A 25,464-nucleotide genomic window follows, 5' to 3' on the forward strand; every position below is an offset into this window, starting at 1 on the left:
AAAAATCCCCTCTCTATTGCATGTCTAAAGTAGTCCTTTGCTTTCAAACAGCATTTCTATGCAGAGTTGACATTCAAATATAGAATCCTAGAATCACAGAATGGTTTAGGTTGGAAGGGACCTCAAGGATCATCCAGTTTCAATCCACTACCATAGGCAGGGACACATCCCACTAGAACAGGTTGCTCAAGGCCTCATCTAACCCAGCCTTGAACACCTCCAGGGAGGTTGTGGAGCGCAGAATCACCCAATGTGATCAAAGATTCTGTGCTTCTGTGCTCCCCAACCTCCCTGGACAACCTGTGCCAGTGTCTCACCACCCTCACTGCAAAGAACCCTTTCTTAACATCTAGTTGATTCTTCTCTCTGCCAGTTTAAGCCCATTACCCCTTCCCCTGTCATTACAAGACCTTGTCAATAGTCCCTCCCCAGCCTTCCTGTAGGCCTCCTCAGATACTGGAAGGCCACTCCAAGGTCTCCTTGAAGCCTTTTCTCCAGCCTGCAGAGCCCCAACTCTCTCACCCTGTCCTCATAGCAGAGCTTCTGCAGCCCTCTCACCATCTTGGTGGCCTCCTCTGGACTGGCTCCAACAGTTTCATGTCCTTCTTGTGTCGGAGGCTCCAGAACTGCACACAGGACTCCAGTCTTTCTTCCCATAAACCACTTCCAGTCTCAGCTTCCTCTGGAAAACCACTCTCTCCACATTTTTCCCAGATCACCATGGTATTTTTAACACAGAGAGGCAGAAATTCCCTACTACTGCACATACAATTCTCTTAAATAGTTTCATGTATTGCATTAAGGAGGAAGAAAAATCCAGCAGAAAATCTACACCTTTGTGTTCTGCACACAGTACTCCAGGTGGGGTTTGATGAGAGCAGAGTGAAAGGGGAGAATCCTCTCCCTTTCCATTCTGGCCACACTGCTCTTGATATCAATATAAAGCATTTAAAGTTTTTCCTGCAGTTTACCAATCAAATGCAATTTATTTTGGATAGTCAACAAATCGTCTCAGGTCTGTCAAAAATCTCCTGCATGCCATAGTTAAAATGCTGATCAAAAAGAAATCCAGTCACCTTTCTCCACCTAAAGAGGATGAGGAGTGAGTGCAGTTTTTTTGGATCCACCATCAGGATAAGTCATTTTAATTAAGCCTTCTTAATCTGTAAAACTAAGACTGGTTTCTTATCATGCTGGGACAGGAAGAATGCTTATAAAGCACCTGCAGAGTGGTCATGTGCTGTGGTATATAATCTGTCAGGTGGAGAGAAAGCTTTGTTCTATGGGCAGGTGAAAATGTTGTTGGAGAATATCAGAAGGCTTGGAAATCCACACCATAGATAGGCAGGAAAGAAGAGATAATCTGATGGTAGTCACTGATTTATTTTTCTCCTGAAGCCAGCAAATGAAGGTTGGTTGCTGTTTTCCCCACTCTGGATGTGCTGGAGTGGAAGGTAGGCTGCACTGGATTCACTTAGTCTGGGTTCAGCAACTCAGTGCCATGAGAAGGTGATAAATTATTGTTTGTAGTATTTCCCCTCCTTTTACTCACTTCTTACCACTGACAGAAGAACATCCAGAGCCTTTCCAAATAGTGTTGAGTTCCAACATATGAAATAAGTGACAGAAGTATTTTGTATTCAGTTATGTAGTCATTGTAGTGCATGAAGCACTTAGTGCCATGGTCTGGTTGATTGGATAGGGCTGGATGATAGTTTCAACTGGATGATCTTGGATGTCTCTTCCAACCTAGCTGATTCTATGTTTATATGATTCTGTGACTTCTCACCTAATCGACTTTCCTGGAAGCTGGAATTGATGCATAATCTGGGGGAGAGAAGGAAAAACAAAAGAACACTCTGATATAGGTCAAGAAGTGGCTGGAGGGCTGGGCCCAGAGAGTGGTGGTGAATGGTGCCACATCCAGTTGGCAGCTGTCACTAGTGGTGTTCCCCAAGGATCAGTGCTGGGCACAGTCCTGTTCAATATCTTTACTGATGATCTGGACCAGGGGATTGAGTCCAGCATCAGTAAGTTTGTAGATGACACCAAGCTAGGAGCAGCTGTGGAGCTGTTGGAGAGTAGGAGAGCCCTGCAGAGGGATCTGGTCAGGCTGAATGGGTGGGCAGAGGCCAATGGAGTGAGACTGAACAAGGCCAAGTGCAGGGTTCTACACTTTGGCCACAACAACCCCAAGCAGCACTATAGGCTGGTAAAATTCCAGTGAGTTGATGCTGGGTGCAGTGCTGAGCTAGAATCTATATGCATCTGCCAGCAGCTGCTGGTGGGCTACACTCAAAGCCTAATCTAGCAGACCCCACAAAGAAAGGGAGCAGAATTAGTATCATGAAATGAAGTCCTCTGATGACATAGAGGCAAATAGTACTTTTTTTAGCCAATGATCTAGGCATCAAAACTTAAGGTTGTTTTACTTTTCCAACTACTTTTTCTATGGTTTTGTTATTTTAGTTTTTATGTGCAAATTACCAGTCAAATCTATTAATTGTTTCAGCAGCAGCCATGGAAATAAAATGGGAGAGAATGCAGCTGTCAGCAGGAGCTGTGCTCATTTAATGGTGGTAAAATTTGACCTCAAGCTAGGCCTCCTTTTGTTTCCTTCCCCATGGATAAGGGATTTGATGGAATCATTTTGGTATGATGGCATTTCAAAATGTTGACATCTATTTAAATAGATACAGACTGCCTGCTTCAGTCTGTGCTTAGCCTTTCACTTAACCTGAAGACTGAGAAATGCAAACAAAAGAAATGAACAAAGGATGCAGTAAAATCATCCTGAGTGAGGCCTGCCATGTCAGAGAAGAAGCAAACTGACTGCCAGATAAGATTTGAGCTAAAGGAGACCTTCTTAGCTCTGGCCAGGTATGGCCATGAAATGTAGAATCACAGAATGGTTTGGGTTGGAAAGCAGCCCTGCCATCTCCTGAGCGAAGACACTCTCCCTGCTCAGAGAAAGGTATCTCCTGTTTGATATCACAGCCTTGGTGCTGTGTAGGTCACCCCAGAGCCAAAGAACCTGAACTGGTGGCAGTGACAGCAGCCATGGAGCCATGGACTGGATGATCTTGGAGGTCAATAATGGGCAATAGTCCAAGGACTGCACCAGGCTAGGAAGTTTGACAGTGATGTCCTGAACCTGGGCTCCAGGGAGATGGCAAACCTCCCTAGGAGAAGGGCCTGCTTGATGTATTGGACCCTCTGTTCCCCTCAGAAGGGGCTGACTATGAATTGTTCTTTTTCTTTGGGTGTTTTTTTGGGTGACAGCTTGGAATGCTGGCTTAACTGCAGCCTTAGGACTGAGTTCAAATATGAAGGACCTCATACCTAACTCTTACTTGGAAAGATTCCTGGCAAATCCAGATTAATCCATGAGCTTTTCTCTAATCTCTAACTATGCTTTCAAGAACATCATCTTACATTGCTCTTTCTCACCTCTCTGCTCAGGCAATGACCTCCCCAGCCCCTTTGCCCACCTTCCACTGCTGGGGGGCACAGCTGCAGTGGCTGTAGCTTTCTGTAGGGCCAGAAAGAAAGATGGATTATGGAAGTTATCTACTTCAAAACCCATGCTTGAAAACAAGTAGAAGGTAAGCCAGACTTCCAAAACCCTACTAAAAGGTGCCTGCATCATTGGTGTTTCAAAGACATTCATCTGCACAGGACTGACTTAATAGGAATTCAGCCACCACTATGACATTCTGGTTTCAGAGTAGGTGGTCTCCAGCTAAATATTAGCATTTCAGTCACTGCTTCCCTACAAGTTTATTTGCACAGCAGATTCCTTTCTCTGGTCTCCAGGAATAGGGAGGCTACCTGAAGGGAGGCTGTAGCCAGTTGGGGGTTGGTCTCTTCTCCCAGGCAACCAGCAACAGAACAAGGGGACACAGTCTCAAGTTGTGCAGGGGGAAGTATAGGTATAAGGTATAGGTATAGGCTGGATGGTATAGGTATAAGGTGTAGGTCTAGGCTGTATTTAGGAGGAAGTTGTTGGCAGAGAGAGTGATTGGCATTGGAATGGGCTGCCCAGGGAGGTGGTGGAGTCACTGTGCCTGGAGGTGTTGAAGCCAAGCCTGGATGTGGCATTTAGTGCCATGGTCTGGTTGATTGGATAGGGCTGGGTGCTAGGTTGGGCTGGATGAGCTTGGAGGTCTCTTCCAACCTGCTTGATTCTATGATTCTATGAATGTACACCTACACACACTGTTTGTGACCTGCCATTTCATAGACTCAAACCTAACAAACCCAAACCTGAGTCTAGTACAGCTTGGTTCAGTAGGAGCAGCTACACACGTGAGAGGAGGTAAAGCAGCCTGGAGGAGGTAGTGTGCTGGCACTACTGATCCTATAAAAAAGGGACCAGAGGAGGACACAGCAACCAGTTTCCAAACAATACTACACTGTATTAAAATGGCAGCATGCTCCATTTTACAGGATGCACCATGGCAGTGGCAATAACTGGAACATTGCCTCTAGAGGACTTATTTCCTCTTCCAGCATCCCTAAAGATGCAAAAAGTAGAGATAAACAAAGCACAGTGAAATTGATGCAATAGCAGTGTTGTAGCAGACAAATTGCCATACTAAGACTGCAGCTTGTGCCTTGTAAGATACAGGAGGTTTTTCTTGGTAATCTTACAAACTTTGCAGTCCCCAAACAATTTTGAATTTCTCAATCTCTTTTGCTTTGCATCATCCACAAGAACCAAAACATCTTTGATGCTTTCAGCATCTGTAATGACAGGAAAAGAAAAAATAACACTCATAATACCCAACACATTACCATGCTGCTGGGAAAATGTAGTGATGAGTTTCTGCTTCTCCCCATCCTAATTTAAGATTAGGGCTGCTCAACTTGCAGATTTGCAAGTACAAAAGCTCTTTTCCTTGGCTTATCCCACAGACTGCAGAATTCTTCTGTTACAACACTGTAATATATGACACTTCACTCTCTTGAGCCCTACAGGGTCATGATCAAATGTTTTGCAGATATATAATTTTACAAACAGCCTTAATCTAAGAAGCTGGGGCTAACAAATAGCCAACTACGTAAAACTCAGCAAAAGGACATGTTTTTTTAGATTAAACACCTCATGCAAAGATAAAGTGTTCACAGCAATAACTTAAAGAAAAATAAGGCTGTCACAGATAGACACAAAGTACAAAATTCCAGAGGTGGTGTCATAGAATCATAGAATCAAGCAGGTTGGAAGAGACCTCCAAGATCATCCAGCCCAACCTAGCACCCAGCCCTGGCCAATCAAACAGACCATGGCACTAAGTGCCCCAGCCAGGCTTGGCTTCAACACCTCCAGGGACAGTGACTCCACCACCTCCCTGGGCAGCCCATTCCAGTGCCAATCACTCTCTCTGACAACAACTTCCTCCTCACATCCAGCCTAGACCTCCCCTGCCACAACTTCAGACTCTGTCCCCACCTTCTGTTGCTGCTTGCCTGGGAGAAGAGCCCAACCCCACCTGGCTGCAACCTCCTTTCAGGTAGCTGTAGACAGCAATGAGCTCTGCCCTGAGCCTCCTCTTCTGCAGGCTGCACACCCCCAGCTCCCTCAGCCTCTCCTCACAGGGCTGTGCTCCAGGCCCCTCACCAGCTTTGTTGCCCTTCTCTGGACACATTCCTCAACATCTCTCTTGACTTGAGGAGCCCAGAACTGGACACAGCACTCAAGGTGTGGCCTGAACAGTGCTGAGTCCAGGGGCAGAAGAACCTCCCTTGTCCTGCTGGCCACACTGTTCATGATCCAGCCCAGGATGCCATTGGCTCTGCTGCCCACCTGGGCACACTGCTGCCTCATGTTCAGCTACTGTCTACCAGTACCCCCAGGTCCCTCTCTGCCTGGCTGCTCTCCAGCCACTCTGTCCCCAGCCTGTAGTGCTGCTTGGGGTAAATAAGCTGTTCCTGCTCCTTGGGAACAGAATTAGTTGGGTGGAGAGCCCTTGACTCGGGTGGTATGACACAATTCCAGCACAAGAGGCATATCTGAATTAAATGAATGGCTTTCTATTAAAAATGAAGGATAACTGATTTTTCCCCGAGGCAATTCAGGGCTGAATGTTTCTGTGATGAAAATCGAAGGTGCACAGTAGCACAAGCCAAACCCCTTGACACAGAGGCTGTGCTGCCTCAGGATGTGAATGGTTGGTAACAGCCTCTTTTCCATCCCTGCTGAAATCACACCTGATAGCCCAGCCTGGAAAAGCTGCTCAGCATCTAATTGAAGGATTATCATCTACGTTTTAATCAGACCTATGTTCTTGGAGGGATTTTCAGTTTCTGAAAGGCAAGAGTAAAAATAGAGAATCCAGCCTGAAGCAGAGAGCCACAACTTAGAATGGGAGCAACAAACACAAAGCAAGAACAAGTAATCAGACTCTAAGGAGGCCTAATTAAAATCATCCCTGAGTTTTAGCTTGTGAAACTCTGCAGTGGTGGTCATAATTGTATTAATTGCTTTCCTGCCATCTCATTAGAGGCAAAGCAGAGCACCTACAGCCTGGCCAGAGCTTTGTATTTCTCTCACTGATGTAGGCAATAGGTAGCTTTGGATGTGTGCTTGCAGCATGTAGTGATGCAGTAGTGAGGTCTCACCACCCATGGAGATGGACTCCACACAGTGAGCACAGTCTGAGGAAGATGCCTTTTGAGTTAAAATAGTGGTTGGGCTAAAATTCAGTCCCAGTCAGCACTGGAGCAGCTCTCAATGCTTACTGGTGTCATACAGTACTCAAGGTATGGCCTGAGCAGTGCTGAGTACAGGGGCAGAATAACCTCTCTTGTCCTGCTGTCTACACTCTTCCTGAGCCAGCCCAGGATGCCATTGGCTCTGCTGGCCACCTGGGCACACTGCTGCCACATGTTCAGCTACTGTCTACCAGTACCCCCAGGTCCCTTTCTGCCTGGCTGCTCTCAGCCACTCTGTCCCCAGCCTGAAGTGCTTCAGGATTTTTTCTCCCCCTTATTCTTGATATTTCAGGCATTAGTCTAAACTATTTTGTCCACCTTGCTTCAAGGTAGAAAAACAACTTATGTGGGAGTTTAGACATATAAGTTTAAGAAACTTCAGTTCTGCTGGTGAATAGCTGTTGTCTTTGCCTGAAGAATGTCTTACAATTTGCAGCCTGCAAGCACACATGCGTGAGTTGTGTTTTAAAACACTGTTCCACTCAATTTACCCAGCACAGATTGTTGTGGTTCCCTCAACACCTCCCAGTTCACTATGGTGTGTCAGTACCTTGCAAGGGAAGCAAAGCAAAACCCTCAAACGTATCCATAAATGACTCAAAACCTGATTCCTTTTAATTTCCTCAAGGCAGTCAGGAAATTAGGAGTATGTTAGTTGGAGAATGTGCAGTGCCAAGGTACTGATTGTTCCTCAGACTTAACTGTTTCCTTCCATTCCCAGCGCACAGATTTCTAAATGAATCAATAGCAAAAACAGTACTCAAAAGAAGCCTCCCCTGTTTGTGGCCCCTGTTTGTGACTTATTTGCACGCTAAATAACATTTAATAGAATCATAGAATGGTTTAGGTCAGAAGGGACCTCAAAGCTCATCCACTTCCAAGCTCCTGCCATAGGCAGTGACACCTCCCTCTAGAACAGGTCGCTGTTGTCAGATCTCTCAACCACAAAGTCTTGGCTCTATATACCATTTGTATAGAATAGTTTGGGTTGGAAGGTGTCTCCAAAGCTCATCCAGTCCAATCCTTCTGCAGTCAGCAGGGACACCCTCCACGAGGTCAGGTTGCTCAGAGCCTTGTCAAGCCTGACCTTGTAGATCTCCAGGGATGTGGCCTCAGCCACCTCTCTGGGCAACATGTTCCAGTGTTCCACCATCCTCTTTTTGAACACCTCCAGGGACAGCGACTCCACCACCTCCCTGGGCAGCCCATTCCAATGCCAATCACTCTCTCTGGCAACAACTTCCTCCTAACGCCCAGCCTGAGTACAGGGGCAGAATAACCTCCCTTGTCCTACTGGCCACACTCTTCCTGATCCAGGGCTCTGTATCCTCTGGACTCATTCCATAAGGTCCTTCCTCTGTTGAGGGATCTGGAGCTGGATGCAGTACTCCAGGTGAGGTCTTAACCAGAGCAAAGTGGTCTCCAGCTGATGCACATGACAGTAGCGTCTCAGAATGTTTCCTGTAACTTTAGTTGTTACACCATCACAGTTGCCTCTTTTCCAGATCCAGTGCTGCATCTACTTCAGAACTCTATCAACACTCCAACAGAGTCTCTTTCCACCTTCCACTAAGCTGACATCAATTCAAGCAGCTTCTGTTTCACTTCCATTGTCTCTAAATGATTTGAGCGACACATCACGTATCGCAGTGCTATTCCATAACTCTCTAGCTTTCCTGCAAAGGTTGTGTCCTTCAATATTCATGTTCTGTCATGGCTGCTTTGCAGCTCTTTTACAGCTGTGATATCCTGGTTAATAATCTGCAATTTAAAATTATTCCATTTTATGTTCCTGCTATTTGCACAGAAGTGTTTCAGCTGTGCTGGCACTTCAGCTAATAGATCCTTAACTGCGTTCTATGCTGGTGTAGTGGGAACTGCAGGTTACATTACCTGACTGCTGTTCTCAGATATATTTATTGCACTTAATTTTCATTCTTATCATTGTCCACTGCTCTGTACAGTGACATCACTTTATCTGCTGTGCTATCCTGGCCTTCCTACCTCTTTTCATGTCTACTTTAAAGAAAAACATCATGGGCATAATGCAAACTTACCACATTTCTCAGCTGAAAGTTCTTCTCCAGCAGTGGCATGAATTCTCAGTGCCAGCAAGCTGGTTCTGTGGGGATTATTGTTTGAGCTCATCCTTTAAAACTCTTCTTCCAGTAGAAATGCTTTAAATGGTCAGAACTTCCAAATTCCTTCTGTAGAATCAAGTCTCATAACTTTATCCTGACATGTCTCTTTCTTCTAAGATCTGTGAGTGTTCTATTCCGTGCCAAGCAAGCTGTTACCCAGCTATGGCAGCTACACCAGTATCTGAAGGGGACCTACAGGAAGGCTGGGAAGGGACTATTCACAAGGTCTTGTAATGACAGGATGTAATGGTAATAGGTTTGAACTGTCAGAGGGAAGCTTGAAACTGGAATGTGATCAATAATCATTCCTCTAAAGCAGGCTGCACACTCCCAGCTCCCTCAGCCTCTTCTCACAGGGCTGTGCTCCAGGACCCTCACCAGCTTCGTTGCCCTTCTCTGGAGACATTCCTCAACATCTCTCTTGAATTGAGGAGCCCAGAACTGGACACAGCACTCAAGGTGTGGCCTGAGCAGTGCTGAGTCCAGGGGCAGAATAACCTCCCTTGTCCTGCTGGCCACACTCCTCCTGCCATTGGCTCTGCTGCCCACCTGGGCACACTGCTGCCTCATGTTCATCTACTCTCTACCGGTACCCCCAGGTCCCTCTCTGCCTGGCTGCTCTCAGCCACTCTGCCCCCAGCCTGTAGTGTTGCTTGGAGTTGTTGTGTCCAAAGTGTAGAACCCTGCCCTTGACCTTGTTAAATCTCATCCCATTGGCCTCTGCCCACCCATACATCACCATCTCACCAGCAGGTCAAATGTTTGTGTGACTCCAAGCCTGTACACTTCTGGTCTACCCATGACAATGCAAAGCATTCAGCCAAATAGGCTACCAGGCTTAGAGAAGAGGCTCATCACAACTTTGCTATGTTCTTTTACCTTTCCAAACATAGAGATTCATAGTGATTAGGTGTTGTGTTGAGGGATTTGGTTTAGTCAAGGACTTGTCAGTGTGAAACTTATGATTGGACTTGATGATCTTGAAGGTGTTTTCCAGTCTAAGAAATTCTGTGATAATTCCCCCAAATCCCCTCCCCAAAATCAGTTACTACCTCCAGCACCATGGAACTTCTAGTGTCTCATTTTCTAATCATTAATAGGGAGGAGAAAAATAATCTCAGAGGAAAATATAGGGCAGATTTATTTCTAAGTATTACCTTTTAAAAAGTTACTAAATATACTCCTAGATACCACAATTCCAAGTATGGTACTAGAAACTGAAGTTGGAAAACATTCAAACTGTATATTGGCTTTAGTCACTGCAAGGCATGAGACACTTTGCTTCTGTATTCACAGCAGAACAATACAGTCCTGACTTGGAGTGCTGCAGTGGTACTGCCACAGTCAGAAAGCTCTGAGTTTCTAATGGTGGCTTGTCACTTTCCTTAAGCAACAAGAAAGAAAATCGTGACAAAGCATGAAAGCAGCAGCCACCAGTCTGCACTTCCATACTCCCCACAGATAAAATGAAGCCAGAAGCAGTTTGGAATAACAAACAATAGATAGCACTATCTCCGTCACTAGGAGATATTGATAGCAAAACAAGCTCTGCTTACTGAGAGAATGTGAAAGGAAAATGTGTGCAGAATATAAGCAGCCAAGAAAGCAGTTGCAGTTCCTCATGGCATCGAACAGAAAAGGTTAATAAAGCTCTGTTCTGGTCTTTAGGACAGACTTCTAACCAGTTCATGTAACACTTAAAATTCCTGCAGATTATGCTACTTACAAGGTGCTTTGCTGGAAGTCAAAAAGTTCTGGAGGGACATTGATTGTTTCAGGCCCAGTTATGAGATGATAGTGCCTCCTACCATGAGAAGGAACACAAGCTAGATCACCTGGCTGAGACCAGTGACAGCTGAAGAGACAGAGCATCATTTGTGTCTGCTGCCCTGCACTGACAGCGCAGCAAAGCAGCAAAGACCACTAACTTCCCCCGCGACTGCAGCAACATGCAGCACATCTCATCACCTGCTTTCTGCTCTTATTTCTCATCTCTCCTTGTATTATGCCAGGGGCAAGGATGTCAGGATGTTCAGTAATAAAATTTGGGTTCAGTGCCTGGATGTTCCTTTTAAACATAGATGGATCATAAGCCCCGAAGATGATGGTTTTCCATACCTGCCAGACTGCTCTTGATGGGATTACTTCTCTCAGCATAGCTGATCTCCACCATAGAGCAGACAAAAACATGTAATCAAGCAGATAATTGTATACAAACAAACAATTTCCTAAGATCCGAAATGACTCAGTGCTATGACTAGAGGATGGCATGATTTCTTTGCCTAAAATTTAAGCAAAGCACTCAGAAACAAATCTCTGCCCACCTGAGTGCTGGTTGCCTAAGTCCAGCTGCTTCACTGCCTATGTTGTTTTCTTCTGCCAATCTTCTCCAGTTATGTTCCCTTTACGAGAGCTCCTGATCTGCCCCACTGAGTCTGATTACAGGCTAGACATAGCTAATGATAGGCTGGTGTCAGCCTGTTGGCAATAAAATACATCACTCCTCAGCAGAGATCTACCAAAGAAACCTTTGAAAACAAAACAAGTCCTAGAAATCACAGGCAGATGGATGTTAGTGCTGTCATCCTGCAAATGCATCATCTTTCAGTGACTGATCACTTGATCAGTTGCTGTACAACTTCAATCCACTTCTGCTTCCCTAACAACGTAGTTCTCCACTCTATGTGTTTTGCTTAGCCAGGAAAAGAAAGAACAAGCCCTAAATCCCACCCAGGTCTTCACATTCAATCAGCCAATGCACAGTGTGTTTGTGAAGCCAAGGTTTCAGGCATAAGAAAGGTCAATGATGCACACAGGATCATAGAATAATTTAGATTGGAAGGGACCTCAAAGTTCATCCAGTTCCAACCCTCTGACATAGGCAGGGACACCTCCCACTAGAACAGGTCACTCAAGGCCTCATCCAACCTCGACTTGAGCACCTGCAGGGAAGGAGCAGCCACAACCTCCCTGGGCAACCTGTGCCAGTGTCTCACCACCCTCACTGCAAAGAACCCTTTCCTAACATCCACTTCCAGTCTCCCCTCTGCCAGTTTAAACCCATTACCATTACATCTTATCACTACAAGACCTTGTGAATAGTCTCTCCCCAGTCTTCCTGTAGGTCCCCTTCAGATACTTGAAGGCCACTCTAAGATTTCCTCAAAGCCTTCTCTTCTCCAGCCTGCAGAGCCCAAACTCTCTCAGCCTGTCCTCATAGCGGAGCTGCTGCAGCCCTCTGATGATCTTGGTGGCCTCCTCTAGACTGGCTCCAACACTTCCATGTCCTGCTTGTGCTGGTGGCTCCAGAACTGCACCCAGGACTGCAGGTGGGGTCTGAGGAGAGCAGAGCAAGGGGGCAGAATGCCCTCCCTCACCCTGCTGGCCACACAGGGTTGTGTCTGGGCTGCACTCACACTGCAGGCTCCTGTTGAGCTTTTCATCACTCCAGACCCCCAGGGCCTTTTCCTCAGGGCTGCTCTCAGCTATTCCCCACCCAGCCTGGAGCTGTGCTTGAACCTTACACTTGGCTTTGTGGAATGTCATGAGGTTAGCCTGGGCCCACCTCTTATTAAACACTGAAATCTGCTTACTCACAGGACTGCCATTTCAGGACAAAATTCTGGTTCTATACCCTGAGCCTCCAAAGAATCAGAGAGTTCTTAGGCAGAGATTATAGCCCTAACAGCTTGATTTATTCCTTCCCCCTCATCCTTTTTAAAGTTGCAGAGACATTAGATGTGTCTGAATGGTTGTGCCTTCCAGAGGGAAAGTAATTTTCCATTTCCAGGATGAAAATGGGACTCTAAGTGGTATGTTCCCTCTCTTTGATGAAGGAATTCATTTCTGTACAGGCTGCCCTGACTGGAAAGGTAAGAAGAATGAGATAGCTAGCTAATGAACACATCAGGTCAAGAGACATGCAGAACCAGCAGTGGATTTTGCTGCTCTTTCCATTCCACTGCTACCACCAACACAAATCAAGCCAGGCTGAATGGATAATGGAGCAGAAAGCCACAACTGATCAACTTGCTGAAAGTTTCTTCAGATAAGGAAAAAAAAAGCTTCTATCCCAGTGTTATTGATAGAGAACATAAACCCCACTGGAGAAGCATAGAATCGACCAGGTTGGAAGAGACCTCCAAGCTCATCCAGTCCAACCTAGCACCCAGCCCTATCCAATCAATTAGATCATCAGTTGAATTTGATTGAATGATTCCAGGAAAAAAAGGAAAAGAAAAAGGAAAAAGAAAAAGAAAAAATGCTACATTCTGAGAACATTTCCTAATGAAATTCATATTCTCCAAAGAATGTTAAAGCTGAGGTTGGACTCTGTGATCTCTTTGGGTCCCTTCCAACCTCTGCCATCCTATGATCTGTGATCCAGTGACCTGAGCTCTGCTGTAAGGACTCTTCATCCTGGAGAAGAAAAGGCTGTCAGGAGACCTTGGAGTGGCCTTCCAGTATCTGAGGAGGCCTACAGGAAGGCTGGGAGGGACTATTAACAAGGTCTTGTAATGACAGGATGTAATGGTAATGGGTTTAAAGTGGCAGAGGGGGGATTCAAACTGGATGTTAGGAAAGGGTTCTTTGCATTGAGGGTGGTGAGACACTGGCACAGGTTGCCCAGGGAGGTTGTGGCTGCTCCCTCCCTGCAGGTGCTCAAGTTGAGGTTGGATGAGGCCTTGAGTGACCTGTTCTAGTGGGAGGTGTCCCTGCCTATGTCAGGGAGCTGGAACTGGATGAGCTGTGAGGTCCTTTCAGTGTTATCCATTCTATGATTCCAATACATGCACACAACAGAAACAGTCTAAGCTTTCATGGACACATCAATGTGCCAAGGATAGAAAGAGCTTCCTGGTGGCACAGCTCAAAAGAAAAGGTGGAAATCTGATATTTTCACTGTGGCATAGAAACCTCTGACACTGGGATTAATGAACACTTGGTAGGTGGTGTTGGAAGTTTAAGAAGTGAAGTTTTGCCTTTCATTAAGAGCATTAATTATAGCATCCTGGGCAAAATCTGACAGATTCCAAAATCTTAGTCTAGAATTTCCTATGCAAGGCCAAGTGCAGGGTTCTACACTTTGGCCACAACAATCCCAAGCAGTGCTACAGGCTGGGGGCAGAGTGGCTGAGAGCAGCCAGGCAGAGAGGGACCTGGGGGTGCTGGTAGAGAGTAGCTGAACATGAGGCAACAGTGTGCCCAGGTGGGCAGCAGAGCCAATGGCATCTTGGCCTGGATGAGGAAGAGTGTGGCCAGCAGGACAAGAGAGCTTATTCTGCCCCTGGACTCAGCACTGGTCAGGCCACCCCTTGAGTGCTGTGTCCAGTTCTGGGCCACTCAATTCAAGAGAGATGTTGAGGAATGTGTCCACCAGAGAAGGGTGACAAAGCTGGTGAGGGGCCTGGAGCAGAGCCCTGTGAGGAGAGGCTGAGGGAGCTGGGGGTGTGCAGCCTGCAGCAGAGGAGGCTCAGGGCAGAGCTCATTGCTGTCTACAGCTCCCTGAAGGGAGGCTGTAGCCAGGTGGGGTTGGGCTCTTCTGCCAGGCAAGCAGCAACAGAAGAAGGGGACAGAGTCTGAAGTTGTGTCAGGGGAGGTCTAGGCTGGCTGTTAGGAGGAAGTTATTGTCAGAGAGAATGATTGGCATTGGAATGGGCTGCCCAGGGAGGTGGTGGAGTCTCTGTGCCTGCAGGTGTTGAAGCAGATCCTGGCTGGGGCACTTAGTGCCATGGTCTGGTTGATTGGCTAGGAGTGGGTACTAGGTTGGACTGGATGATCTTGGAGGTCTCTTCCATCCTGCTTGATTCTATGATCCATTTCCCTTTGTCCCTAGTGGTGGCTGCTTTGTTCTGTTAAATGCCTGCTGCCTTTCACCCCAGCACAGTAAAGATAAAGCAGTAAAAGTTGCTCACCAGGAAATCTGACCACTCCTGCTGTCTAGTTCAAGTATGTGGTTGCACAGTGTTTGGGGCCATTCAGAAGAGGAGGGGAAAGGAGGGGTGCAGTGTCCAGGGTAAACATTTCACTTCCTTTCTTTTTCTTCTGGGCTAATCCTTAAAAGAAGCCCCCATGTGGCTGATAGTAAATTAAATCCTCATCTCCTCAGCAACGAAGTGGTCCTGCACCCCCCTTCACTGCAGGGACAGAGGTGCTGGAAGCCAATGTGAGCATGAGAGAAGCAATTTTCCCAAAGTACCTTATGCTTGAACTAATCTGAAGAGCACAGAAACTCTGAGGCACCAGCTCAAAGCTGACATAAATTAGAGCAATCCCAACTGAGCCTGAAGAGAGAAGCAGAACAGCTTAATCTTCCAGTGTCCCAAAATTCAGCACTGAACTGCAGATCTTGCACTCTGGAGATGATGATCAGTGGTGAGACATCTATTTAGCTAACAGAAAAAGAGCCCTGAAGACAAACCCTATCTCAGGATTCTCTGTAACTGTCCTACCTACATGTGCCAGATTGACGTGTCACAGGAGACAGCTGTGCCACCAGCTGGCATCTATTGGAGCTGAGGGGCATTGTTCTAGGACATTCTGTGCATCTTAAGAGAGATCAGCAGCATTTGTGCTGCCTATTTACTCTAAAGCAGAGCATTTTAAATACAAAAATACAGAAATACCTCCCAATGCCTATGTAGCTGTAACCAGGTTTTACTGTGCTGGTGGAATTTGCAGTGCTAAGGGATGTGGATCAGTCAAGGAGCATAGGCAGGACCCTGAATTTCAGAACAGCAAAATTCCAGCTTTTGTACAATCATAGAATGGTTTATGTTGGAAGAGACCTCAAGGGTCATCCAGTTCCAAGCCCCTGCCAGAGGCAGGGACACCTCCCCCTAGAAGAAATTGCTCAAGGCCTCAGGGAATTAGTCAATAGGAGACCAAAGGAAACACCCTCAGGGACAGGAATGCCGAACAGGGCTGGCAGATCTTGAAGGACATGTTCCACAGCACTCAAGAGCTTTCCACTGCCAGGTGTAAGAAATCTAGCAAGGAAGGAGGGGTCTAATGTGACTCAGCTGAGACCTACTGGCTAAGCTAAAAGGCAAGAAGGAGCAGGGGCAAGTAGCCTGGGAAGAGATGCTGCCTGATGGTGCAGGAATGAGGTCGGGAAGGCCAGGGCATGGCTGGAGCTGAACTTGACAAGGGATGCAGAGAATAACAAGAAGACCTTCTACAGGTATGTCAATGAAAGGAGAACTCCCCCTGAAGAGCAAGAATGGTGAGCTAGTAACAGTAGATGAGGAGAAGGCTGAGGTCCTCAAGTGTTTTTCACTCAGCCTTCACTGGCAACCTCACTCCTAGCACCTCCCAAGTTAAAAAATCCCAGAGGGTAGGGCTCTTTCTGTGTCATCTGGATTCAAGAGAGTCACAGAATCATTTTGGCTGGAAAAGGCCTCTAAAATTGAGTCCAGCTGTTAGCCTAACACCACCATGGTCACTAGACCATATTCTGAAGTGCCATGTCTCCACTGTTGTTTGCCATCTCCAGGAATGGTGACTCCACTTCCCTGGGCAGGCTGTTCCCATATCTGATAGCTCTGATTATTCTGTGTCCATAAATAGTGACCATGAACACTAAAATGGCAAATGTGTGGGGACAGGGAACATCCCTCACACATTTTGTGGTCCATGAGCTGTCAAGCCTGTCACTTGCTCTAAAATCATTGCTTCCAAGGACAGAGACTCCTCCACCTCTTTCTCTCCTGGCCACTTGCAGAGTAATTGACTGTTCTGGTTTCCTTATAATTTATGGTTGTGGTGGTTGTGTGGGGAAAAATTGTTGAGAGGGACTGGAGATTCAGCATGCTCCTCTCTAAGCACAAGTATGAAAGAATGCCTGTCTGTGGATCCACCAGTATTAAGTAACTGAAGATACTATCTTTTCTATCTGAGCTCATGCTAGGAAAGAGATAAGCTAAGAGAAACACTTAAAGGCAGTATATGACTAAGAGCTTCCCTGGCAGCTTTATTCTGAGATGGAACCAGAAGAGAAGGGGAGTTTTGAGCTCCAAAGTCTTTCTGCTCCTTCAAGGACATGCAGCTGAAGACAGATACTGCTATTGCTTTGAGTTTTCTCTCTTTCACTTCATTTGGTGTGTCAGCACCCACTGTGATGCCTTTGGCTGGTCATTGAGTTTCTGAGTTAAACCCAGGTTTGAATCCCAGGATCTTTTATGTCTTCTAGACCTGAATAGTATTCAGACATTGTCAGATCAGTTTAGCTTCTTGGGAGAGCTTCAGTGGACTGGGTACCTTGGTTATTATCACTGTGGAAGTTTGCTGGCCTGGCTGCCTTGCATTTCAGGACAGGTATTGGATTGTATGCACTGAAGCATGCTGTCTCAGGGGGTTTGGCTGCTCTGTACCTCTCTGACTGTGCCACATGATTTACATGCTGGGGCTCAAATGCAGAGCAAGTGATGCACAGATGCAATAAAAAAAATTTCTAGGCCATTGCCACTGCACTAAGAGATGAGTGCAAGAGATATACCATCTTTTCTCGAGCAGGGCGGGGAAATGACAAAATCAATGTGCTCCTCTCCTCCTGAAGGTTCTTTATTCCTTTTAATAGGCTTTCAGGAGACCCAGGGTGTTTTGTTTACTTGGGTCTGTTTTTTTCTTTTGCTGGAAAGCAAAAGCTGTCTGAAATAGCAGTTTACAACTTGTCTCATTCCCTGGTCTTCTGTATTCTGCAGTTGGGTGGAGTACCAGTACCTGTGAATCTCAGTGCTTACTGCATTTAAGCATGATTAGAGTTTATCCAGTAACCTTCATTGCTCTGATAGCATAGGTGTTACTCAGTCCTATCATTGCAAGACCTTCTAAATAGTCCCTCCTCAACCCTCCTGTAGCCCCCTTCAGATACTGGAAGGCCACTCTAAGGTCTCCTCAAAGCCTTCTCTTCTCCAGGCTGCAGAGCCCAAACTCTCGCAGCCTGTCCTCAGAGCAGAGCTGCTGCAGCCCTCTGATGATCTTGGTGGCCTCCTCTGGACTGGCTCCAACACTTCCATGTCTTTGTATTGGGGGCTCCAGAACTGCACCCAGGACTGCAGGTGGGTTCTGAGGAGAGCAGAGCCAAGGGGCAGAATCCCCTCCCTTGCCCTGCTGCCCACACTGCTCTTGCTGCAGCCCAGCACAGGGTTGTGTCTGGGCTGCACTCACACTGCAGGCTCCTGTTGAGCTTTTCATCACCCCAGACTGCCAGGTCCTTTTCCTCAGGGCTGCTCTCAGCTATTCCCCACTCAGCCTAGATCTGTGTGTGGGATTGCACTGACCCAGGTGCAGGACCTTAGTAGGTTGCAGCTGAGTTTCTCCAACTGTGTTCAGCAACTCGAGAAGCCAACTGGTGGAAGGTGTGCAGGATGCCTGCCCCAGAGAGGATCAGCTGGTACCAAAACTGCACAGCTGGACAGGAAAAATATATCTACCTTGCAGAGTTTGCTCTTCTTTTAGAAAACCCAAACAGGTCTACTTCAAAGGCTGTGTTGTTAAAGTCCAGGCTGTGGCTGTAACCCAACAGGTAGTTGCACTCAGTATACAGAGGCTAGTAGGAATATCCTTCTGTCAGCCCCAAACTCCCTGTGTGCCCCGGGAAGCCTCTTGGAAGTGTCATCATGGCTGAGTTTCATGTATTGTCTGGCCAAGCCAGCACCATCCCCTGGCACCATCCCCTGCCTCCCTGATGGATTTGGTCTTCAGTGCTGAATTTGCTTGTACTAATAGATTTCAGTGTGTGATAAATATCCTTTTGCTAAGTGCTGTGTGACTCAGCTTTCCACAGTTGTAGCCTATCAATTTATAAAACCCTGGCAGGCAGCTACACCTGCATGGAGCCTCTGTTGGAGTCAGTAGCTCATTTTGGGCACAGCAGCATCCTCAGGTGTAGTCAATTGCAAGTGCTGACCATAAGGTTATGAGGTTATAATTTCAACAAGACTATGAAGGGCAGTCAAAGGTGTGAAGATGGGCTTACAAAAAAATACAGTAGCATAGCTGCAGGAGCTGAAGAGAAAGCAAGCAAGAAGGTGTTTATGTGGGAACAAATCACAGGATCCCAGGATGGCAGGGTTTGGAAGGGACCCAGGAAGGATCATCGAGTCCAACCCTCCTGCCAGAGCAGGACCACACAATCTAGCACAGGTCACAGAGGAACACATCCAGACAGGCCTTGGAAATCTCCAGAGGAGGAGATTCCACAATGTCTCTGGGACCCTTACAGTAAAGAAGTTTCCCCTTGTGTTGAGGTGGAATCTCCTGTGCTGCAGCCTACACCCATTGATCCTTGTCCTACCCCAGGGAGCAGTGAGCAGAGCCTGTCCCACTCTTTCTGACCCCCAGCACTCAGATCTTCATAAACATTTATTAAATCCCTTCTCAGTCTTCTCTTCTCCAGACTAAGCAGCCCCAGGTCCCTCAGCCTCTCCTCATCAGCCATGCCCTCCAGTCCCCTCATCCTCCTCGTAGCCCTTCACTGGACCCTCTCCAGCAGATCCCTGTCCCTCTGAAACTGGGGAGCCCAAAACTGAACACAGTATTCAAGATGAGGTCTCACCAGGGCAGAGCAGATGAGAGTAGAACCTCCCTTGATCTGCTGGATACTCTCTTCTTAATACACCCCAGGATCCCATTGGCCTTCTGGGCCACAAGAGCACATTGCTGTGCCATGAGTGTTCTCCACCATCACTCCCAGGTCCCTCTCCACAGGGCTGCTCTCCAGCAGATCACCTCCCAGCCTGTGCTGCTGCAGTTTGTTATTCCTCCCCAGGTGCAGGACTCTGCACTTGTCCTTGTTGAACCTCATTTGGTTCCTCTGTGCCCAGCTCTGTCTGTCCAGGTCTCACTGGAAGGCCACACAGCCTTCAGCTGGATCAGCCAAGCCTCACAGTTTGGTGTCATCAGCAAACTTGCTGAGCAGACTCTGTGCCCTCATCAATGCCATTGATGGATGTCTTTGAACAAATGGCAGTGTTGAAGCTGTAACCTTGTTCTCCAACATGTAGACAGTTCTGCATGGAATTGTATAATCTTCCTAGAAGAAAAAGATTGCTTGGAGATTTCATAGAATCATAGAAGGGTTTAAGTTACAAGGGACCTCAAAGGTCACCCAGTTCCAACCCCCTGCCATAGACAGGGACACCTCTCACTAGAGGCGTCCCTGCCATTCTCCTAACCATTGTTCATGTCTGGGCCATGTGTCATAGGTACATATTGCATATGGTCTGCTTTTATTGTGGCAGCACTGCTGGGGCTGGCTGTGGTTTGGCTACTGAGGAGTGTAAGATGCAGCAACAGTCATTGATTGAGGGACAAATCTGAGCAAAGCAAGCAAGTGTAAAGGGAAAAATAGGGCCCACAGAAGGATACAATGCAGAAGGTGCAGCTTGTCCTCCTGCTGAGTGCTTGAGAGAAACTTCATCAGGAGTTAAGAGCTGAGGTTCTCTATCAGATTACAGGCATCCTGGCCTGGCTCAGGAGCAGTGTGGCCAGCAGGACAAGGGAGGATATTCTGCCTCTGTACTCAAAACTGGTCAGGCCACACCTTGAGTGCTGTGTCCAGTTCTGGGCTCCTCAATTCAAGAGAGACGTTGAGGTGCTGAAAGGTGTCCACAGGAGAGCGACAAAGCTGGTGAGGGGCCTGGAGCACAGCCCTGTGAGGAGAGGCTGAGGGAGCTGGGGGTGTGCAGCCTGTGGAAGAAGAGGCTCAGGGCAGAGCTCAGTGCTGTCTGCAGCTCCCTGAAGGGAGGTGGGGTTGGGCTCTGCTGCCAGGCAAGCAGCACCAGAAGAAGGGGACAGAGTGTGAAGTTGTGTCAGGGGAGGTCTAGGCTGGCTGTTAGGAGGAAGTTGTTGTCAGAGAGAGTGATTGGCATTGGAATGGGCTGCCCAGGGAGGTAGTGGAGTTGCTGTGCCTGGAGGTGTTCAAAAGCAGACTGTGCCAGGGTTTGATTGATTAGATGGTGTTGGGTGTTGAACTTGATGGTCTTAAAGGTCTTTTCCAGTGTGGTTAGTTCTGTGGTTCTCTGAGATGTCTCCACTTAACCTTGGGGGCCTTCTTTATTACTTACACTAATCCCACACTGTGAAAGGAAGTCTGATGTTTGGAATGCCCAGCAGAGTGGCAATCATAGTAAGCAGCAGCCTCACTTGTTTTGCTTTGTGTTTCTGATATTTCAGTCAGCCTTCCTATCTGCTGCCTAGACTTTGCTCAGCTTCAACAAAATAACTGTCATCATCACCAGAATCCTTCTTCATGGCTTAGCCTTCAACCTCTACTTGGCAACCCCATGAGGTTCAATGCTAAAGATCTGGCTGCTCTGGCCAGGTGACCTTCAGGTTGTTTTGACAAGGAAGGCAAAGTGAAGATTTGCAGGGTGATTGGTGATGAAAAATCACTAGGTAACAAGTGACAGGCAATGCAAAGCAGCTGAGGCTGATGGGCATGCTTTCTGCACTTGTCAGCTCACCCCCTCAGAGTTTTCAGCCCTCTTCATTACTGATGCTTCAGTGGTGCTAAATAGCTCTCTAAATAAAGCAGTCTAAAGCCATCTCTTTAGCTTGCTCAAGTTTTCACATCTTCTTTGTTGTGTACCTGAGCAGCAGTACTCAGTCCTTCACAGTAGGATTATTATTTCCCCCTGCAAACTGAAGGTTGTTTTTTTTATCCTGCTACTGATTGCTGGTTGCCAGTTGTGAGTTGCCATGTTTGAGAGTTTAGAGATCCAGTTCCTCAGGATCCACCCCCCAAAAACTGTATTCTTTTATCATTCTACATTTTCCACATCTCACTTCCCACCTCCTTTGTGGGTTTCTTCAGGCTTTTATGATCGTATGTTAAATGTCTGTCAATTTCCAAGTAAACTTGAATAAATGTCTGTTCCCTTGGCAGCTGTTGGGAGATAGCTCCTGTTTAGCTGTAAGATCAGTCCTAATGCAATAATTTCAGCAACAGCAAATGCTTTATTTTCACTTCTACCTGCTGGTCTTCATTGCAATTATATTTACTTGTTATTTTAGTAGAAACAAACCAAACCCTGAACCAGCACAGACTCAGTTATGATAAGGGACTGATAATAATTTGTGCCATACTTTTGGAGTCTTTTGTACCTTTAATAATGCATAGGCAGAGTTTTGCCTGTGGAGGCTACAGAGAACTTTCTGGACTGAGTACTACTAAGCATCCACTTCTGGTTGCTCTGGGGTTCCTCAGCAGAATTCTTTCATAGAATCAGTCAGGGTTGGAAGGGACCATAAGGACCATCTAGTTCCAACCGCCCTGCCATGGGCAGGGACACCCTACTCTAGATCAGGCTGCCCACAGCCTCAGCCAGCCTGGCCTTAAACCACCTCCCACTAAGTGCCCCAGCCAGGCTTGGCTTCAGCACCTCCAGGGATAGTGACTCCACCACCTCCCTGGGCAGCCCATTCCAATGCCAATCACTCTCTCTGACAACACCTTCCTCCTCACATCCAGCCTAGACCTCCCCTGCCACAACTTCACACTCTGTCCCCTTCTTCTGGTGCTGCTTGCCTGGCAGCAGAGCCCAACCCCACCTGGCTACAGCCTCCCTTCAGGTAGCTGCAGACAGCACTGAGCTCTGCTCTGAGCCTCCTCTTCTGCAGGCTGCACACCCCCAGCTCCCTCAGCCTCTCCTCACAGGGCTGTGCTCCAGGCCCCTCACCAGCTTTGTTGCCCTCTGGTGGACACCTTCCAGCACCTCAACATCTCTCTTGAATTGAGGATCCCAGAATTGGACACAGCACTCAAGGTGTGGCCTGACCAGTGCTGAGTACAGGGGAAAAACACTTCTAACATATCCTAAAATAGTAGTAGCAAAGCAGCTGTAAATATTTAGGTCTCTTTTGCTCTTTTTTTTCTTCTTCTGAGAAATGTAAATTCAGGATAACATGCTCTAATCAAGTGGAATGGGAAATGTTTTTGTGCCTTAACAAGGATTACATTTCATCTCTTGAAATGCTGGAAGCAAAAGCCCTTCCAGGCTGAAGTGGCTTTCTCTGCTCCCATGCGAGGCAAGGGAGAAACGCAGAGCAAACAGCGAGTGTCTGCTGCAGTCACCAACGCTGTCAGCCGCAGAGTGGAAGGAACCTTCCGGGAAGTTATTTGGCATTTCACAGCATGTAGTGCATAGGCAGATGCTGAGTGAGGCTGCCTTCTTTTAGGTCTTCCTGGTTTTCTTTGCTGACCTTTATAGCTGGTATGTCTTCTTTAAGCAGCATTCCATGGAGAGAGGTTGTTTTCATTAATCTCTTGCTTCTTTGCATGCAGAACCGAGGGAGAGATGGTGCCGGCTGCAAGGAAATCTGCTTTTTCTGATGAAAAATAAGGTAATTCGTTTTCCTACTGCTTTGCTTGCTCTCTTAGTCTAATCTGGGAGAACTTGAGTAATCTGTTTACATGATAGCTCTTGTTGTTGTGCTTTTAGGGGCAAAAAAAGTATGAATCAGTGTTATTGGAGTAGCAGAGATGACAAAAAAGTCATCGTTTGCACTCTCTGACACCAGGTATTCTTCATGCCACCAACAGCCCTTATCTGAATCACAAATAGTCTGTGGTCAGGCTCTGCTCACAACATACAGGTGTCCAAAGCCAGAATTGCTCCCATGCCTGGAACAACAAAAGCAGAATTTCAGGCTAAATGACATGTTGTAGTAACAAGACACAATTTCAGACCCCTGCTATGATTCTTTAGAGTGGCCTCGTAACTAACTTTGTTTTGAAGAATGGTGTGATCTCCCCCTCTTCTTCTGCTGGAAAAAGCAATTCCATGCCTAAAAAAAGGGTCTGTTAAAATAGGGCCTGACCCCGACCTGGGGGTTTTGTAGGAGCTGCTGAGTGCCCTTTTCTGCCTTTGCCCATGAGCTGAGGCCACTCATCTTCTGGAAAGAAGAAGCATCAAGTATGGGATTGCTCTTTTTACTTCTGGTGTTATGAATGCTGCTTAGGTAGCTGCCTGGGTGAGCTGGAAATAGCACTGGAGAATTAGGGAGTGGTGTGAAGTTGGAGATGCTCACCTGTTAACAGCAAGTATTTCATAATTGCCTCCTGGGATGTTTTGATGCTGTTAGGGAGCAGCAGTTGGGCAGAAATGATAGCACTGCCTGACAGATTGTGTGTTTTGTTGGAGAGATTTTTCAGTGTGATGTAGTGGCTTACTTTAATACAGTGATGAATGTGCACATATGGTACACTTCTAAAGCAGTATTTGCTTTCAAAGCACTGCTCAGGAGCATGTGATGAGATGGCTGTGTGTATGCAAACAAAATGAGACAGTATGATGTAAAAGGTTTCTCTGCCTCAAGCTTCTTGGGGCTGCATTCCCCTGGGTGGTGAATGAACCAACAAATTCTCTCTAGGTGAAAGAAAGCTTGTGGCCACCCCTCTGCCACATTCTCATGATTGTTCTGCTCTATGACTGAATCAGTTAAATAGATGAGTGGCTTTTTACAGAATCACAGAATCAGTCAGGGTTGGAAGGGACCACAAGGATCATCGGGTTCCCACCCCCCTGCTGTGGGCAGGGACACCCTACCCTAGAGCAGGCTGCCCACAGCCTCAGCCAGCCTGGCCCTAAGCACTTCCAGGCATGGGGCCTCAACCACCTCCCTGGGCAACCCATTCCAGCCTCTCACCACTCTCACAGTGATGTCTGTGTCTAGGGCAGTCCTAGAAACCAGCACTGAGTTCCTTGCTGATTTCCTGCTTAAATAAGCTTCACAATTTGCCAAAGTTATGGTAGGATCCAGGAGGCTTGACAAGTTTCAGCTTCTCAAAGACTGGTGACTTGATTAGTGTCAGTGTTCTTTAAAAGGTGACTTTTATCAGGTGCTTTAATAAGGGAAGTCACAATAAGAGGAAAACTTGGAAATTGAAGTCAGAAGAACTCAAATGAAACTCAAGTGTGGGGAGATAAAGTGGATCCTTGGTTTTAAAATGTCACAATTTACTAGGCTCAGAACAGAGACCACTGAGAGATTAAAGGGCAATGTCTCACAATAGATCAAACTAAATGATGTATCACTTCCTAGTCATCTTATATCCCAGAAATTTGTGAAATGGTCCTTTTCAGAGGCTTCATCTACTGGGCACCATGGAGGACAGCTTCACTGACAAAGACAGATCTCTCTCAAGTTTCAAACCTCTCTTTCGAAGGATGCAATTTATTGACATGCTAAATAAAATCAAAGCAATTGGTGTTCTGGGAGCACAGAGAGGGAGGGTAACCTACATGTCTTTTTGTTTCTACATGGCCAAACATCCCGTCTGAAGCATCCTCGTGGCCCTTCTCTGGATACACTCCAACATCTCCATATCCCTCTTGTCATAGGGGCTCCAGACCTGGATGCAGTACTCCAGGTGGGGTCTCAGCAGAAGGGAGTAGAGGGAGAGAATCACCTCCCTGGCCCTGCTGGCCACACTTCTCTTGCTGCAGCCCAGGCTCTGCTTGGCTTTCTGGGCTGTAAATGCACACTGCTGGCTCATGTTGAGCTTAGCATTTTACTGCTCTGGTCCTCATTCATAGAAGTGCATGAGTAGAAGTAGGATACAAGGGAAGAGTTGTCTCCTTAGCTTCTGTTCCAGCAGCACCCC

General features: G+C 46.9%; 1 protein-coding gene across 8 annotated transcripts in view; it reads left to right on the forward strand.

Annotated features, from left to right (window-relative positions):
* INPP4B (inositol polyphosphate-4-phosphatase type II B) overlaps nucleotides 1–25,464 on the forward strand; it is a 311,591-nt gene that overhangs the window by 20,219 nt on the left and 265,908 nt on the right. For 7 of the 8 annotated variants that reach the window (XM_064149509.1, XM_064149507.1, XM_064149508.1 and 4 more), the window contains exon 2: nucleotides 23,143–23,201. The gene's annotated coding sequence lies outside the window, so the exon portion shown is untranslated. Of the gene's footprint in view, nucleotides 1–15,936; nucleotides 16,039–23,142; nucleotides 23,202–25,464 lie in introns of those variants that run through there. The other variant, XM_064149502.1, reaches the window with a different exon arrangement.

This window comes from Pogoniulus pusillus, chromosome 10 (assembly GCF_015220805.1).
Source record: "Pogoniulus pusillus isolate bPogPus1 chromosome 10, bPogPus1.pri, whole genome shotgun sequence".
In the NCBI taxonomy this organism is placed as follows: Eukaryota; Metazoa; Chordata; class Aves; order Piciformes; family Lybiidae; genus Pogoniulus; species Pogoniulus pusillus.